We start from the raw sequence: 12,964 nt of genomic DNA on the forward strand, positions 1-12,964 counted from the left end.
TCTTGCTTCTTCATAACCTCCCCAAACATCTGGGCAACTAGAAAAGCCCACGGGAGATACCAGACATCAGTCTAAGGGACAATTTCCTGAGAGCATCAATCAAACACCTCCCTGCCCAAAATCACCGTGGCTGTCAAGACCATGAAATGTCATGGTCTTGTCATGGTCAAGAATGCAAGCCAATGAGTTTTGTTACCACTAAGTTACACTAGCTTTAGAGGTAAACTGACATGCAGATTACTTGCAGCACAGGAATGACTTATTGAGTAATTGAAAGAAAGAATCCACTTCAATGGATGGGTTTCTATATTAAATACCCTTTACATTTATGATTTAGGCATGAGCCTGACTCCAAAGCCCAATTAAAGAAGATTTCTCCAGCTTTGGAAAAAACCCCTACTTTTGCTCCAGTGGGGCCAAGAGCTGCAGGAGGAGAGCACCGATGGAAACCTGTGCAGGAGGACTTATGGGAGCCCTGGTCACAACCACAGCAGGGTGGGCAGGCAGCCTAGATATTATTTGGGCTGAGAAAATCAATGAGCAGCTCTGTCAGTGCCTGTAAACCAGAGCAGAGCTAATAAAAACAAGTCCCAGGGAATGTCAGCTTATGACAGAATGGCTCTCCCTGAGATGAACAACCATTTCCTTCCTTATTAAAAACATCAGTAGAAGAAAACAGCAGCCAAACCGAGCTGCCAGCAGCCTAGGACCTTTGCCTAATCTGTCCCTCCAGGAACGGAAAGAGTAGTATGTTTGGGAGTGAAAGAATAAGCTAGCAGTAAATAAAAACACAGTGCCATCAACTAGCTCAGATATGACCATTCAGTCCCTGGTGGGAGCTGGCAGTGTGCTGGGCTGGGCAGAGACCCAAGTGGGACACGTTTGAACTCCTGCATGTTGCTGATTCTACTCCTTAGATTTGTAGCTGTCTGGGGCCATGCAGGCTCCCTCTGCCCTTTTTCCCCCACTGCTGTTCTTGAGGGAGGATTACTGCAACAATCTGGCTGCAATGCTTCATGGCTAATTGCAAAGGGCTGCTTAAGAGGTAAATGTTTTTGCAGATATGCCAACATCAGCTGGACTACAGGGACCAGGAAGAAACCCCAAGGGCTCCTGCAGAATGTCTGGGCTGGATGTGGCTATGCAGGCATGACAGGTTTTGAGGGGGCTTTCTCTTCCCTGTGGTCAAGAGGGATATGTGCTGGGGAGATCCCACTCATCATCTCCCTCCTCTCAAGGATTCACTGAGGGAGGCAGGCAGCTCTGCTCCACAGCAGACACAGCATCTACAGATCTGGTACATTTCCCCTCTATGTTCTGCAAAGGTGATTCTATCATAAAGAGAGCTTAATTCCAACATGAAGCCATTTCAGCCACACCTGAAGAGTCTGCAGCATCACACTCTTCAAACTATGACCATCTGATATAAGGCTTAGATCCCTGAGCACTCCTGCAAGGTGGTTTAACCACCTTTTCTCTCCTTGCCTTAGTCTTCAGAGCTGTCTTCTTAGTCTGCACAGGTCACACAGACCAACTTCCTCCTCCTCTGTCTTTGTCAGCAAGATGAAGGCCTCCTAGCAGAACCCTTTCTCTCAAGCTTCTCCCCTAAATGCAACAGCCTTCCAGTGACTGTTAAAAGCAGCAGCCAGCAGAAGCCATAGAAATTTCCATAGCCATAATAAAGTGGTATGGGGGTAGGTGCATACAGAGAAATGGGTACAGACCTTACCTTGCTATGTCTTACAAACTCTGTGTTAGAGTGTAGAGTTTGCAATACATAGAATACATAGTGAGGTGAGGGCATGTAGCAAGAGCCCAGCATTTCTCTCATAATCACCTATACCCAAGGATATCACTGCAACTGAGGTATAGTTGAGGACAGACTCAGCTGTGGACAGGAGGAAAGGCTTGAGACAATAACTGCATCAATCATCCTGCCCTCCTATGCTGCCTGGATTTAGCAAGGCAGCGCAGCTCTGCTTACTCATAAGACATCTCTGACCCAAGACATGAGCTATGGCAGCTGTGCAAAACTCAGTGTAGACATCTACCCAGCCAAGCTGCCAGCTTGTTAATTTGAGTTCCGGGAAAAAATCTGGTCACAGCATTGTCAGTTTCTGCTGTTGCATGGATGGTTTTACCCAGCCTGGTGCCAGGAGACAGCTGGTTCATTGGCTCCACCACACCACGGCCTCTACCTTCACTTTGGTTCTCACACTCACTCTGCTGTCAGCCAGAAAGGAAAAGGGTAGCAACAAGATACGAGGCAAGGCTAAGCACTTGCAATGGGAGCTACTTGAATTGTTCATTTTGGGGCAGAGGTGATGCTGTCCCCATGCTCTGTGGCACAGCTCCTTATGGTGCAACTAGATCTGGCTTGCAGATTGGAGAGTCGAAAAGGGCAATGCTAAGCAAATATGTACCCTTTAGACTAGGGGGAATGAATGGGTTCACAGTTCTCTTTCTGAAGCCAGGCTCTAGATGTTTTCAGGTTGGACACCCAAAAATGGCCACCTGAGAAGATCTGGGTCAATGCTTTGAGAAACACATGTACAAGGACCAGCAAGACATCCAGCCCTGCAGAGCTAGCAACAGTAAGACACAACTAGGGCTCAACCAAAACCAGCGTGTGTCAAACTAAGGGTGGGCAAGTCAAGGAAGCCCCCTGAGTGACTTCCTGCCCACCTAGACAAAAAGCTTAAGCACTGCTAGTAGGTACAACACTGAACCAACCTTTGTAATGGTTTAAGCCCAGCCAGTAACTCAGAACCTTGTAGGCATAGATTACTTGACCTAATAGGTATATTTGACCTAAGGTACAATTAAATGTGCTGTTTACAACTCCTTATTCTTGGAGTTCACAAAATCTCATATTTCTGTTTCTAACACAAGCTCCATTACTGCTGTATTTTGAATTTTAAAATCTGACTGAAGACAAGCATATTTAATAACTTTTATGCTTAATTAAAATAATTCTTATTAAAACCACATTAGAATAAGTTACTTTTTGCAATGTGCAATATATCTCTTTTTTGTTTGTTTATTTTTTTTTTTAGTGTTAACCTCTTTGATTGTACAAAACAATTTGTCTTCCAAAATTCATTATATGGCAGTTTCAGTAATTTAATTCTGCAGTTAGGGTGGTTTTGCAATCCTGCACCTACTTCTGGTTTCATCCACTATTGGCCAATCCCACAGTGCTAATATATGGATAAGCCAGCACTGCAACAGCTTCAGCTTGCTCTTTATATCTGAAATGGCTGTATTGCTTTAGGCAACAGACCATTGCATTCTATTTAGACTTCATATATTTTTATTCCCTTCTCACCTTACTTTGCCTTATGCTTCCTTTCCCCAAATAATTAGCAAGGTGTAATGTGTTTATGGTATAGAATAACATCTGAAAGCTTCCAGTTAATTGCTACAGTTAAAACACACACACAGCCCCTCCTTGTTTTACTTATTTTTAAAAGAAGAGTAAGCTCTGGCATTCACTACATACTGATAAGCAACATTTATCTACCCTGAGGTACCTTTGCTTATTCTGTTTTGGATGATTTTTTTAATTGTATTTTTCTCACCAGCTCTGAACTTGTTTTCTGTCTGCGTATTTTTCCCCATGGTACATTTAAGATGCATCTGCTATAACTAATATGATGTAAAGAGCAAGCTTATATGAAAAACAGCTTATAAATTTAGAATAATTCTGCAGCAATCACATAGGTAGAATGGCTTTTTTAAGAATGGCTTTGTCCAACAGCATGGAAACCATTATATTTTTATAGCATTTAAGGATTTTACCTAATATCCTCCTGATTCAAACAAAAGATAGATATTTAACATAGATCTCATCTATGTTAAATATACCTCATAATTTAACAAAATATCGGTAAGATCATAATAATTTTCCTGTAACACAAGCCAAACAAACTTCTTAGCTGAACAGTGATTTGATTCCGAGTCTTAAAATTTGTTTCCAAAGAGAGGTTCTCATTTTCCCTTGTAAATTGTCCAAAAGGACAACAAATGCTGCAGTTCTGTAATGAAAGCCAGCCCTTGCCAGGAAGATGCATCAGCAAGATCCAGCTCACAGGTCATTATGGTCCTGCTGTCTTCTTCCCATGCTAACTGGAGCTCTGACAGCAGCCAAAGGGGTACCTGCAGGTGCGGGTCCATCGCTTTTCCCAACACCTATACATCCCGCCCATTTGCACAACAGGCTTTTTATCTTGGGCACCATTATTTACACCACTGAAATACGTAACTGAATAGGAAACTCTAGGCCCAACTAATTTAAACAGGCAGGAAGCTGTCCTGGGTTCAGCAGTAGCAGTCATGTTTTTTCCTTTGTGTTAGCTGGTGCAGTGCTGTGTTTTGACTTCTAGTTTTGAGAACAGCGTTGGTGAAGCCGATGTTTTCGGTTGTTGCTAAGTGATGTTTACCCTGACCAAGGACTCTGTGAGGCTCATGCTCTGCCAGGGAGGAGGGGAAGCTGTGAGGAAGCAGAGACGGGGCGCCTGACCCGGGCTAGCCGGGGAGGTATTCCATACCACAGCACGTCATGCCCGGGGTGGGGGGTAACTGGGAGTTACCCGGAAGGACAGGAGCTTCCGGGTGGAACTCGTTTTCTTGGCCGGTGGTATCGTATTCTCTTCCCTTGTTATTTTCCCTTATCATTGTTTTAGCTGATAGTAGCGGTGGTGATTTGTTGCTGGACTGTTCTCGTCTCAACCCGTAGGAGTTGCACTCTCTCGATCCTCCTCCCCGTTCCTCCGGGAGCGGGGAAGGGGAGAGCCCCGGTGCAGGGAGGGGGGGGGGAGACGAACACGGACCTTGATTGTTGTCAGCTTGGCACCACTCACTGGGAGTGAGTGAACAAGTTACCTGACTGGGTTTAAACCACGACAGTTCTTTTTGGCGCCCAACGTGGGGCACGAGGGGTTGAGATAAGAACAGATCTGACTGGATTGATAGTCACTCGTCACAATGCTGATTTATTGGCTCTCAAGGTTTTTCCTCTTGATCTCACAGTTTCAGTATACCATATCTTACGTCCATCCGGTATTGGCTGTATTAGTGTTTTTCAAGTGTGGGGCTTGGGCTAAGGTTTTTATCCCATTGTACTTTATGGTAATGACTTGTAATACAATAGAATCATTGATCATGAAACTGATCTGGCTTATGTTCCCAGTGTGGTCACCACCTTTATACTTTGGGAGGTATATGATGGAGGTGCTTAGCAATTACACATCTTTTTTCTCCTTCTCAGGTGCTCAACCTGTGAAGGAGACATCCTTTTACCCTCCTAGTCGTCCCCCCAGACCATTTACATTTGAGAGTTTCGAATTTTTTAAATGGCCTTTTAATGCTCTTGAGACTTGTTTGCTGATGGTGATGGGAATCACCATGCTAACACGCATACAGAGTGTGTTTTGCCCACTACTGATTTCAAGAGTTAAGCAGATTCAGGTTTGGGTCTTGTCTGGGGTCAAACGACGATGTAGGAGGACCGAGAGATTTTCCCAGAGGCTGGACAGCCATGAGTGGCAGGGTGTGTGGGATAGTATGGGCAAGTATCTAGGTCAGTGGGCCCCCCCAGTATTTTGGAATTTCACTACCGAACAACTGCAAAATCCAGAAGAATTAGTAAAACACTTAAATGAGGTGTGTGGTCATTCTGGCCATACCAGAGATGGACAAATCACGGCAACGTGCTGGGGCTTGGCCTATGCTTACAGGGCCTTGTTCAACACTATCCAGCACCTTCAAAAGGAAAAGAATGTCGGCGGATTTGAGGGCAAAGCGACAGTCGCTACTCAAACTTTGGCTGCAATGAACTGCGCAGCTACCCCAGTGGCAAGTACAGCAGCTGCTCAAACTTCAACTGCAACAGACAGCGCGGTTACCCCAGCTCCAAGCACGGTAGCTACACCACCCCCAGCAACAAGTACAGTCGCTACTCAAACCACAGTGATAATCACTGCAGCCAAACCAGAGGACCAATTCGTACCAATATCGGTTGCCCCTGTACGCAAGAGAACAAGCAAAAAGGAGGCAAAAAGGGTGAAGCGAGATGAAGAACCAATGAATTCACCACCCGGTCCAGAATCTGATCAGGAGTCATCCTCACATGACGAAGAAGAAGAAGAAGAGGTAACTTCTCGACCTCGGACCTCAACCGAGCTGTGGAATATGCGAAAAGATTTTACCCGTCAACCAGGGGAGCACATCATCACCTGGTTACTCCGATGCTGGGACAATGGGGCCGATGGTCACGAACTAGAAGGTACAGAAGCCAAGCAGCTGGGATCACTTGCTAGAGAAGGGGGAATTGACAAAGCAATTGCAAGAGAGAAAAAGTCCCTCAGCCTTTGGAGGAGGCTCTTGGCAGCTGTGAAAGAAAGGTTTCCGTACAAGGACGATGTTACGAGTCGTTCGGCCAAGTGGACTACTATAGACAAAGGCATCCAGTCTCTGAGGGAATCGGCCATCGTAGAGATGATCTATCACATCAAGCCGAATAACGGGGATACACCTATAGATCCAGATGAAGTTGAATGTACACGACCCATGTGGCGAAAACTTACACGGAATGCACCGTCATCATATGCCCATTCATTGGCAACAGTGACCTGGAATGACATAGTACCACTAACAGTGGATGAAATGGTTCATAAACTCCGAGAGTTCGAAGACAATCTCACTCCTTCCATCATCTCAGCTGTGAAAAAACTGTCCCAGGACCTCGACAAATTGAGGGACGATGTATCTGATTTATCCAGCTCCTCACGTGTACCAACACGCGTCTCAGCTATTAACAAAAGACGTCCTATTGTTCAAGAGAGGAGATACAGAAGGTATACGCCACGGGGTACCCTATGGTTTTACCTGCTGGATCACGGAGAAGACATGACAAAGTGGGATGGAAAACCTACTTCAGCTTTGGAGGAACGGGTGAGTGAACTGAAGAGGGGAGCAAGGGCCAAGACTGATCGTCCCATGAGAGCTACGGCTTCAGTTTCTGGTGAGCAGTTTCCCAGATGGAGTGGAAGAGCTGATTTTACTCCAGCTCCTGTGATAACGAAGAATAATCCCTTTCAACACGACTTAAGTGTCCAATGCTGTGACGACCATTAGAGGGGCCCTGCCTCCAGCCAGGTGGAGGTAGGGGACAATCGGATTTACTGGACTGTGTGGATCAGATGGCCTGGCACATCAGTCCCACAGAAGTATAAGGCTCTAGTAGATACCGGTGCACAGTGTACCCTGATGCCATCAAGCTGTCAAGGGGTGGAACCCATCTATATTTCTGGAGTAACAGGAGGATCCCAAGAGTTGACTGTGCTGGAGGCTGAAATCAGCCTGACTGGGAGGGAGTGGCAAAAGCACCCTATTGTGACTGGTCCAGAGGCTCCATGCATCCTCGGCATAGACTACCTCAAGAGAGGGTACTTCAAAGACCCAAAAGGGTACCGGTGGGCTTTTGGTATTGCTGCTTTGGAGACTGAGGAAATTGAGCAGCTGTCCACCTTGCCTGGTCTCTCAGAAGATCCCTCTGCTGTGGGGTTGCTGAAAGTTGAAGAACAACAAGTGCCAATTGCGACCACAACAGTGCACCGGCGGCAATATCGCACCAACCGAGACTCCCTGATTCCCATCCATCAGCTGATCCGTAGACTGGAGAGTCAGGGGGTGATCAGCAGGACCCGCTCACCCTTCAATAGCCCCATATGGCCAGTGCGAAAGTCTAATGGAGAATGGAGACTAACAGTAGACTATCGTGGCCTGAATGAAGTCACACCACCATTGAGTGCTGCCGTACCGGACATGCTAGAACTTCAGTATGAGCTAGAGTCAAAAGCAGCCAAGTGGTATGCCACGATTGATATTGCCAATGCATTTTTCTCCATTCCTTTGGCAGCAGAGTGCAGGCCACAGTTTGCTTTTACTTGGAGGGGTGTCCAGTTCACTTGGAACCGACTGCCCCAGGGGTGGAAACACAGCCCTACCATTTGCCATGGACTGATCCAGACTGCACTGGAACAGGGGCAAGCTCCAGAACACCTGCAATACATTGATGACATTATTGTGTGGGGCGATACAGCGGAAGAAGTCTTTGAGAAAGGGAGGAAAATAATCCAAATCCTGCTGAAAGCCGGTTTTGCCATAAAACGGAGTAAGGTCAAGGGACCTGCACAGGAGATACAATTTTTGGGAATAAAATGGCAAGATGGACGTAGACAGATCCCCACAGATGTGATCAACAAGATAACAGCAATGTCTCCACCAACTAATAAGAAAGAAACGCAAGCTTTCTTGGGTGCAGTGGGGTTCTGGAGAATGCACATCCCAAATTACAGTTCGATTGTAAGCCCTCTCTATCATGTGACCCGGAAGAAGAATGATTTTAAATGGGGCCCTGAGCAGCAACAAGCCTTTGAGCAAATTAAACGCGAGATAGTTCATGCAGTAGCCCTTGGACCAGTCCGAACCGGACCAGATGTAAAAAATGTGCTGTACACTGCAGCTGGGGAGAACGGTCCTACCTGGAGCCTCTGGCAGAAAGCTCCAGGGGAGACTCGAGGTCGACCCCTCGGCTTTTGGAGTCGGGGATACAAAGGATCTGAGGCCAGCTATACCCCAACTGAGAAAGAGATACTGGCAGCCTATGAAGGGGTTCGAGCTGCTTCGGAAGTGATTGGCACTGAAGCACAGCTCCTCCTGGCACCCCGGCTGCCCGTGCTGGGCTGGATGTTCAAAGGCAGGGTCTCCTCTACACATCATGCAACTGATGCTACATGGAGTAAATGGGCTGCACTAATTACACAACGAACTCGAATAGGAAATCCCAGTCGTCCAGGCATTCTAGAAGTCATCATGGACTGGCCAGAGGGCAAAGATTTCGGAATGTCACCAGAGGAGGAGGTGGTGCGTGCTGAAGAGGCCCCACCATATAATAAACTGTCAGAAAGTGAAAAGCAGTATGCCTTGTTTACTGATGGCTCTTGCCGTATTGTGGGAAAGCATCGGAGATGGAAGGCAGCTGTATGGAGTCCTGGACGACAAGTTGCAGAAACTGCTGAAGGAGAGGGTGAATCGAGTCAATTTGCCGAGGTGAAAGCCATCCAGCTGGCCCTGGACATTGCTGAACGAGAAAAGTGGCCAGTACTTTATCTCTATACTGACTCATGGATGGTGGCAAATGCCCTGTGGGGGTGGTTGAAGCAATGGAAGCAGAGCAACTGGCAACGCAGAGGTAAACCCATCTGGGCTGCTGCACTGTGGAAAGATATTGCTGCCCGGGTGCAGAACCTGGTGGTGAAGGTACGTCATGTAGATGCCCATGTACCCAAGAGTCGGGCCACTGAGGAACACCAGAACAACCAACAAGTGGATAAAGCGGCTAAGATTGAAGTGGCTCAGATGGACTTAGATTGGCAACATAAAGGTGAATTATTTTTGGCCCGGTGGGCTCATGACACTTCAGGCCATCAAGGCAGAGATGCAACATATAGATGGGCCCGTGACCGAGGGGTGGACTTAACAATGGACACTATTGCCCAGGTTATTCATGAGTGTGAAACATGTGCTGCAATTAAACAAGCCAAGCGGTTAAAGCCTCTTTGGTATGGAGGACGATGGTTGAAGTATAAATATGGGGAGGCCTGGCAGATTGACTATATCACACTGCCACCAACCCGCCAAGGCAAGCGCCATGTGCTTACCATGGTGGAAGCAACCACCGGGTGGCTGGAAACATACGCTGTGCCCCATGCCACTGCCCGGAACACCATCCTGGGCCTTGAGAAACAGATTTTGTGGCGACACGGCACCCCAGAGAGAATTGAGTCAGACAATGGGACTCATTTCCGGAATAACCTTATAGATATTTGGGCCAAAGAGCATGGCATTGAGTGGGTATATCACATCCCCTACCATGCACCAGCCTCTGGGAAAATCGAACGGTACAATGGGCTGTTAAAAACTACACTGAGAGCGATGGGTGGGGGAACTTTCAAGCATTGGGATACACATTTACCAAAGGCCACCTGGTTGGTCAACACCAGAGGATCTGCCAACAGGGCCGGCCCAGCCCAGTCAGAACTTTTACATATTGTAGAGGGGGACAAAGTTCCCGTGGTGCATATGAAGAATTTGCTGGGGAAGACAGTCTGGGTTATTCCTGCTTCAGGTAAAGGCAAACCCACTCGTGGGATTGCTTTTGCTCAGGGACCTGGATATACTTGGTGGGTAATGCGGGAAGATGGGGAAGTCCGATGTATACCTCAAGGGGATTTGATTTTAGGGGAAAACAGCCAGTGAACTCAATTGTATGCTGTTGCCTGCTGTGTAATGCTTTTATAGCCCATCAACTAGATGTCTCCAGGTCACCAGCGACTGGCCCTGACTTCCCTCCAGCCATCATCCCAACAGAGAATGAACTTGGAACATCATGGACCGAATGGACTCGGCAGCATTATAGGGATTGGTCCATGCACTAAGAAAATGATTTTTTTCCTCTTGGTCTGTATGTATATGGATGTATATATGTGGGAGAGCAATGGTGTATTGAAAATGTGGGATCTGAGCACGACGTGAATGGTATGGAATAAGGGGTGGATAATGTCCTGGGTTCAGCAGTAGCAGTCATGTTTTTTCCTTTGTGTTAGCTGGTGCAGTGCTGTGTTTTGACTTCTAGTTTTGAGAACAGCGTTGGTGAAGCCGATGTTTTCGGTTGTTGCTAAGTGATGTTTACCCTGACCAAGGACTCTGTGAGGCTCATGCTCTGCCAGGGAGGAGGGGAAGCTGTGAGGAAGCAGAGACGGGGCGCCTGACCCGGGCTAGCCGGGGAGGTATTCCATACCACAGCACGTCATGCCCGGGGTGGGGGGTAACTGGGAGTTACCCGGAAGGACAGGAGCTTCCGGGTGGAACTCGTTTTCTTGGCCGGTGGTATCGTATTCTCTTCCCTTGTTATTTTCCCTTATCATTGTTTTAGCTGATAGTAGCGGTGGTGATTTGTTGCTGGACTGTTCTCGTCTCAACCCGTAGGAGTTGCACTCTCTCGATCCTCCTCCCCGTTCCTCCGGGAGCGGGGAAGGGGAGAGCCCCGGTGCAGGGAGGGGGGGGGGAGACGAACACGGACCTTGATTGTTGTCAGCTTGGCACCACTCACTGGGAGTGAGTGAACAAGTTACCTGACTGGGTTTAAACCACGACTTCAAATTAAAATCTCCTCCTCTTAAGACTGGCATTGAACCCAGAAAATTCTGCTCTTGAAGCACACCAATAAATCCCTGCCACCATGGTAAGGTAATGTAATTTTTTGCCCCTTTGGACAAAGACATATTGCTGTTTCATGCTAAAGAGCCAGATGACCTTCAATCACCTCCTCAGCAGTGCTACATTCCAGCTCCACCTTGCCACAAAGGTTCTGCTAATAATTAATTAAATCCGAGGTCATACCAACACAGAGCAGCCACCAGGGTCTCCTCCAAAGAACACAGTCTTTGCTATCCTGCCAAGGAGGGAGATCATTCATGACCAGATGTGACATTTGTCAAATTGGTGCTGGCTTTTGATTAAGAAGCAGGACACCAATGTCCACTTCTCACAATGCCTGGTGTTTGGTCTCATTAGGTAGGGTGCTTACACCAAAGGATGCTCCCTCTATCCAAAAATCCAACAAACTGAAGTCAGTAAACTACAAATCTTAATAACAAGAGAAAATTGTTTCTGTTGCAAAAGTACCATAATATTATTAATTATTATGTGTACAACAGTCCTCCTTAAAGATCCTAGTCACTGGCTGGAACACTGCTTTAAGAGGTCCTGCACCAGCATGCAACATTCTTTCCTCATGGATCTTTCCACCTCCAAGAAGGCAAAAAGATCTTTGAGGCTAGAAATGCCTTTTTGTACAGGACACAAAACAACAAAATGGCTCAAAAGCACGCTTACAAGAGATGAGAGGGAGTCAATAAATGACAACAACCACCATTTATTTTTAAACCTCCACCTTTCCAAAACAGCAGGTATTCTGCTGCCAAGACTTCAAAATCAACTCATTGCAACAGCAGAAGGAATGTCATACAAGCCACTTCCTAGATTTGCCAAGCCATACGGCCAGTTCCACGAGCAAAACAGAGTAGGATGATGCTACTAGGAAGAGCAAGGTGATGAGCAGCTGGAGGGAGGAGTTGCAGATGTTTGCAGGATACACAGGTACCTTTGTCCTCAGACCAGGATGATTGCTAAAGCAGACATGCCAGAAAGCTATCCAGTTGCATCACAACAGTCAACAAAGTGGAGGCAATTTGGCTCTTAGAACAATGATACTTTGGCTGCATCCAGATGATAAAACATGACCTGAAAGTCTCGAGGACACTCATTAACACCCAGGAACACCCACCAGCTAACAGCACACTGGCTCAGCATTTGAAAAGCTTCCAGCTGCAGCTCTTTCAAACCTGCTGGCTGAGCACGGACAAGCAAGGATCTCACATTCTCTTTCTGCAAGATAAGATAACACCAGCACTACTAGTCTAATGAAGTTTGAGTGAAATGCCATGCAGACAAGGCTGACCTGGTTGCGGTTTGAGAAGAGGCTTGTTCCGTGCTAGCCTGTATCTGCACCCTGCAGTAGGGATCGCCCTCATTCACATCAGTGGAGTGGAAAGCTACCTGCATTTCCCAGGTACAACCTCCGACTTCAGTGACTCAGGTATATCTGTTAACTCCAGGCAGCTGATAATAAGCCAAACACACATTTCTCTTGAAAATTCAAGCAGTTTTAGGAAACTGACAAAACCAGACCTTGACTGCATAATGCCATTAACATGTAAACTTGTGCTCTGAATAAAACATTTCTTCAGACATCTCCCAGGATAATGCCACAGTCATTTAATGGTATGTCTCCTGGACTGATAGTCCTGCAGAATGGAATGGATACATCATCCCACAG

The 12,964-nt window shown here is 46.8% G+C and overlaps 1 protein-coding gene across 21 annotated transcripts in view; it reads right to left on the reverse strand.

Annotated features, from left to right (window-relative positions):
- Positions 1 to 12,964, reverse strand: part of ADGRL3 (adhesion G protein-coupled receptor L3) — a 522,648-nt gene that overhangs the window by 69,905 nt on the left and 439,779 nt on the right. The window lies entirely within an intron of this gene.

The sequence above is a fragment of the Pezoporus flaviventris genome, unplaced genomic scaffold (genome assembly GCF_033815535.1).
Source record: "Pezoporus flaviventris isolate CSIRO_AGI_PZ_B2104156 unplaced genomic scaffold, CSIRO_AGI_Pfla_v1 ptg000002l, whole genome shotgun sequence".
NCBI classification, from domain to species: domain Eukaryota; kingdom Metazoa; phylum Chordata; class Aves; order Psittaciformes; family Psittacidae; genus Pezoporus; species Pezoporus flaviventris.